The following is a 6869-nucleotide window of genomic DNA, read 5'->3' as shown; positions in this document are numbered from 1 at the left end:
AAAACAACACTATAAAACATATCATGTCATGTCATATAATAGACAAAAAAAACTTAGAGATTGTCATTTGTAATATATATAGTCTCTTTTAACAAACATTGGATTATTAGTATAGACATATTTAGGCTGAATATTAATAGTAGGGTTTATTATATTAACATTTAATATTTTGATAATTATATTACATTTTTACATCAAAAAATTATTGGAAATTTATATTTCTTTATCTAATGTGTGCTGATATTTTAATAACAATTATATAGCTATTTATATTATTTAGTGAAGTGGTTAATTAAGTGGGTCTATTAAACTACATAATACATTTTAACGAGTGGATATTTTCATTGACTCACTTTGGCATAAATCTTAGTGGAGTCAATAAATGAAAAATCCTTGTTATAATATAACAAATGGCATACTTAATATCATTTTTTTTCCGTATTGAAGAGTACGTTCCGAAAATGTCATTGAAGAATAAACTAATAAAGAATCATCAACTCTTTTGTTTATGACTTTGATTGTTTCAAGTCTTCATCATTAATTAATGTGATTATTAGCTATGGATTCATATATTTATTTTGATTCTTAATAATCAAATATATTGTCCATCCCAAAATTTCTAACATATTGTTTTAGGATATATACCTATAATTTTTTATTCTCCATAAAAATAAATAGCACTACTTCTGGCCTTTTTGTTAAGAATTAAATTTTAGTGTATTTTAGATTAAAAATTATTTCTTATAAAAAGAATCGAAATATTAAAATAAGTATTCAATCCAACAAATATCACTATGTAAAAAATTATTTACTATAGACAAAAAAAATGTTAAGTGTATTAAACTGTACTCTTTGTTTAACAAAAATTAAACTGTTTGTTAATAAGGATTCAATCGAAATATTGTACTCTTTGTTTAACAAAAATTAAACTGTATTATATTTAATTATATCATTATTAATCATGTTTAACTCTTAAATACTTTACATACTCATTATAAATAAAATTATTATAATAATAATAAAGTCATATAAATAAAAGAAATAAACTTTTAATCAATTCCATTATCTCCTTAATATATGATAACTTTTTTTTGAAATGATTAATACAATAAAACAAAAGTGAAGTATATCAATGCAGATAATTCTAAAAGTGTGTTAGAAAGTATATTGTTAGTATTTTTCTAAATTAATTTTACTAATTGCTATTGTAAGGATAATGTTCAAGGAATAAACAAATAGAAAAATGAAGTTAAATCTTTTTTAAGATATTTTTACAATTTTATATTTTTTTAAATGAAGAAAATATTATTTTTGCGATAGTAAATATATTTATGTTTATTTAGTACTTATTTTATAGTATATTAAGACGATTAACAAAAAATATAAAATAATAAAACCTAGGTTTAAATAAAAAAAAAATCATCAAAAGGTATGTTATTTAAATATCAACCTGTCCCCAAGCTTTGAGATTTGGATAGTTTCTACAAAATTCTATGTCTAAATCACGTTGTTGCTATTGTACAACAACAAAAAATCAAATATTTACTATTATAAATGCATTACCAAAAAACTTTTATTTGTTAATTGTTTAACTATCATCCTTAATTAGAGTACTCTTATTTGAAGAATAAAGGTGTTTAGTTTTTTTTTTTTTAAAATAATTACTTATTTTTATCAATTTTTCGTGGGAGATATTTTAAAGAATGAGTGATTAATGTAGTCCTAGATTACCAAACATGTTAACACACTTTTTTAAATTTTTAATTATTTACATATATCTTTTCAATTATAACTTTGAAGTTTTTATTATCATTTATGTTTTTAAAGTATATTTTGATTAGTTATGCATTTTGATAATCCTCATTTTTTCTCTTAAATATTTTTAATTTACTTTTAAGTTTTACTCAAATTTTAAAAAAAGATTCCAGTATTCTATGAATATTTAGATACTTATTGTAGTATGTGTTTGGTTCCACTTCCATGATCCATGTTGATCTATATCTTTAAGGCAAAATTTTCCATTTAATGCAAAAGTATGTATTTTAAACTTTAGAGTTTATTGGTTCTATTGTGACAGTTTATGGAATTTTTCTTACTATATGTGAAAACAATGTGTTGGTTTTGTCAGGAGATAAGCCAATCAATTTGCTTTTATAATAATGTCTAGATTTTATGTTAATCATCAAATTAAATTTTTGAGTATTTATCGTCTTATGTTGATTTTAATATTATAATTGGAATGATATAAGTTTCTTTTTGTAAAAAAAAAAAAAAGCTTTAGAGTTGATGCACATTGCATGTGTCTCACGCTCAACCAAAGAGAGAAAGTCTTTCTTAATTTAGTCTTGTTCCAATCCATTATCCACTAACCATTATTTTCCGTCCATAGCTTTCCATAAAGCTCAGCTTTTTAATTTCTTCATCGCAAGTTCTTAACTAACTTCCACAAAGACTTAAGTCACCAAATGAAGAAAGGAATATCATGTATTATAATTGTCCTTTTTAATATAATATTGGTCTAATAAAATTTAAATCAGAAATATTTATATGTCCTGTTTAAATCAGAAACATTTATAACATTGTGCTATTAGTTCTATTAATATAATTTTTTTCTACACACAAAGTTGAAATTCAAAATCTTCCCTCAAAGAATTCATATATTATACCACTTGAACTAGTTGGATGCTATCTATTTTTGTATGCTTGTAATGTTTTAAGAAAGAAACCCACTGCTGAAGAGCTGAACTTTGTTGACCCAAAAGCATGGACCAAGGTCATTTCCTATTATTAAAGGCAGAAACTATTTTGGAGGCATGTGGTCCCGTCCGAAAAATAAATATAAAACACAGAAATACAATGCTAAGTGTTTGGAAATTTTCAATAATGAGAAAAACAAAATATATAATTAGCAGGTTTTGTGAGTAATATCGTCGAAGGAAGAAACCGTCGACTGAGGGATAGTTCCATTCATTTCTCTCTACCCTTAGTCGAAAAAGGGCAAAAGTTTATGCATGAAAAACTCATAATACTTCTTTCCTGATGGAAATTTGACAATATATATTAAAAATTAAGAGGAGTAACTCTAAGTGATTAATAAAAAATAAAAATAGATATATTTATTATTTTGAAATGTAAGAAATATTATTTCATTTAATGATTAAGATTATACTGCATAGAGATTTAGATTTATTAAATTTAAATTTGTCATACTAACTATTACTTTAGGATTAAAAATTAATAAACAAAGAGTTTTATAAGAATTACAGTAGAAATATATTAATAATATTAAATGTTATATTTTTTTAATGATTTTTTTTCTTTTCAATTTTTCATTCTCCTTAAGATAACCGTAATCAAAACCCTTTTACGATAGTGTTAACATGCTATACACTTCCTTTAAAAAAAACATGCTATACACTTGAAGTTAATAATTATCCTTGTGGGTGTGAAATTTAATGGATTTTTTTGTTGTTTAAAATCACGAGAGACAATTTATTTGAATGAAAAACATGTAAGTGTAGTGGTGAGATCAGTTCACTATCTTTCTCAAGGAAGTTTATCCATATACTAAACTTAAATTCCATATCATACTAGAAATCAACCATGTATTACTTGAATTAATTACTCATTAATTGTTCCATATCATACATTTTTCTCTCTTCTGTCTCTTGCTCTCTTGGAGTCAGTAGCATGGAGTATCCATGAAACTTTTTTCATTTTATTCTGCTTCTATTATTTGGCTACTGTTTATTTTGCTATTGTCATTTTGCCGTTGTTTAGTTGTTGGTTGGTTACACTATTAGAAAATATGTTTTCTACATCGATTATTTATGACTTTTAACATTGGTTTTTGAACCGATATTGAAAGTATCGACGTTGATAATATTATCGTTAACATCTGTTTTTGAAAAACCGATGTTAACGTAAAATTATCAACATCGGTTATATAAATAACCGATGTTGCTAATATGAATTACACCCAGAAAATGTATATTAATGTTGAAAGTTAACATCGATTTTTACAAAAAAAACCGATGTTAACGAATGTATTACTGTTGACAGTTAACATCGGTTTTTCTGAAAAAAAACTGATGTTAATGATTGTGTTACTATTGACAGTTAACATCGATTTTTTAAAAAAACCGATGTTAACGAATGTGTTACTATTAACAGTTAACATCGGTTTTTATAAAACCAACTATCTCATTAAAAAAAAAATGAAACACCCAAATCAAAAAGCAATTGTTCATGCTTCTTGGTTCCTTTTGGAAGCAAATTAAAACAACTTTCCAACCATCAACTTAACCAGTTTTTTGCATATTTTTCTCTATAAAAACTCTGATCCTAAGCCACCTCTTACAAACACCTCTCTCTCCATCTCTTTCCCCCAACTTGCAGTGTGTAAATTTAAATTATATATTCGCATCATTTCATGGGTACTAAACAAGTTTGTTGGGCCATCATTGTAGTATGGCTTACATTGTTTGAAGGAAATACAATGCAGCAGCAAATCCAAAGTATTTTATGCTTACAGTGTTAAGATGATTACCAGTGACACTCCCGGGACTGAGATCGCGGCTGAAACTGCAGCAGCAATGAGATCGCAGTTGCAAGTAAAAGAGGCCTAAAAAATTCTTTCAAGTTGTGGAAAATCAGAGAACTTCTCGATGCAAATAGAGTTATTAACTTAAAAGTTTACAATAACAAAATGAAACTAAACCTTAGCCCATGGAGAAGAGTTAATCTGCTGGAAGTATGTGATGGAAGGAAGAGAAAGAGGCATTATAGTACCTGGAGTGAGCGAGGGAGAATGAGTGAGCGGCGAGCGAGGGAGACTGAGTGAGCGACGACGAGGGAGAGTGAGTGAGTGAGTTCTTAAGCTTCTGCAACGAGGGAGACTCTTTTGTTCTGCAGTGCATGCACAAGGAATTAAATATAAAAGGGTTTTAGAAAAAGCTGTGCTATTAAATGTTACTCTATATTTTCCGTTCACGGTGCTGTTTGAAATATTAGGAGGCATGATATTATAATAATATTAGGAGGCATGTTATTATAACATCATGATCCACGGTGCTGTTTGAAAACCTTGAAGTAGCTGCTCTTCATTACGTATAGTCTTTATTGCATTATTACAAGATATGAAAACTGTACAAAATTCTTCCAATAATTTACTTCATAATTTTACCATTAAAGTGGATGACCATCCATCAATAATTAAGAAAATATACCAAGGGTGGCAAGTTTATTATTATAAAATATGCCCCTTTAAATACACTTTGTACAATGTTTGATATTCACATTTAAGTATATTTGAAATTTTGTATTTATGAAAAAGTTTGTCGAAAATAATTTTATTATAATGTTTCTAGTTTCTTTTTCTTTGTATTTAAGTAATTAATATATTAAAGTCAAGATGAAAATATTTGAGTATTATTCGAGTTTAATTTTTAATAGAAATAATTATTAATTAGACTTAATTATTGTTTGATTGAAATTTGAATTAACCATAATTTTTTTCTGATAAAAGAAAGAATTATAAAAATAATGATAAAAATTCTCTTTTTATGGTTGAAATTAGAAGAAGGAATGAATATTGTAGCTTTGTGTACCAAAAAATTCTCAGTTAGTGGAATACTCTCCGAAGCCAAGTAGAAAAAATAGCTGTGAACTGTGATAGTGGGCAATGTTGAATGATTGGTCTGTAATTGGACAAACCGAAAGTTAATGTAATATTAATAATAAAAGGATCCTTATTTACATTAATGTCATGACAAACCGAAATAAATATTTTATCGTTAATATTAAAATAATCATATTAAATAAATTAAATAATTTTTTATTTTAATAATACTTATTTCAAAAATGGAAGAAATCCCTACATATTCTACGACCTCTATTTCAAACATATTAAAAAAAAAAAGAAAACTAAAAAGTCACCGGCCCAACGACTTCTAAACAAATCAGATTTCATAATAAAGTCAAAGAAATTTGGACCAACAATGTTTTTTTTTTCATTTACAAGATCCAAATCCAAAATCTTACTTTAACTCACTACTATTTGGACCAACAATTTATCGATATACAACTTAATATTTGATTTATTTTTCTATAATCAAAGTTTTCAAATAAAAATTAAAAAAAATCAGGAATACATGGATACTTATGTTTTTTTTTATATATCTAATCAATATCTCTTATTTATTTCTTCATATCTCAAATCTCATTACCTATAACATTTATACTTTTTTTTTACTTTTCTTTCTCTCTCAGTAGGTATTGTTAGCATATTAGGTATTTATCAATAATTTTTCTATTCTTTATGATATACTTCCTCATCTGTTCTTAAAAATATAAGATTATTTTTAAAAAAATTATTAAATACAAGGCATACTACATTTTAATTATTAACAATTATTTTTTATATAATAAATTGCAAATTTTTTCTATTTTAAATAATCATCATAATTAAAGTTTTTGACTCTATAAAGCTCAATATAATTTTAAAAATTTGGATCTTTTTGAGCAAATCATTATAATGTTGATTAATTTTCATGGGATATAATCACATTTTTTAAAATATGTATCTTTTTAACGGCATGTATTTAGCATTATGCAAGAATCATATCTTAAATTAATTTTTAGAATTTTTTATAAATAACAATGATTTTATATTTATTTTGAAATATGTCCATTGAAATAAATTATTTTATCGGTCAAAGAGATCTGACTAAACAATTTTTTTTTTTTTGTATTTTCTTGATTGAATAGTTATTATATATTTTTATGTTTAATTTTTACGAATAAAAAAAATTAATCAATCCGACCCTACACTTACTTGGGTAGTAGTCACATACTACATTTGGACATTT

Source organism: Glycine soja, chromosome 19, assembly GCF_004193775.1.
Source record: "Glycine soja cultivar W05 chromosome 19, ASM419377v2, whole genome shotgun sequence".
Classification (NCBI taxonomy): domain Eukaryota; kingdom Viridiplantae; phylum Streptophyta; class Magnoliopsida; order Fabales; family Fabaceae; genus Glycine; species Glycine soja.
This window is presented reverse-complemented; position numbering follows the sequence as displayed.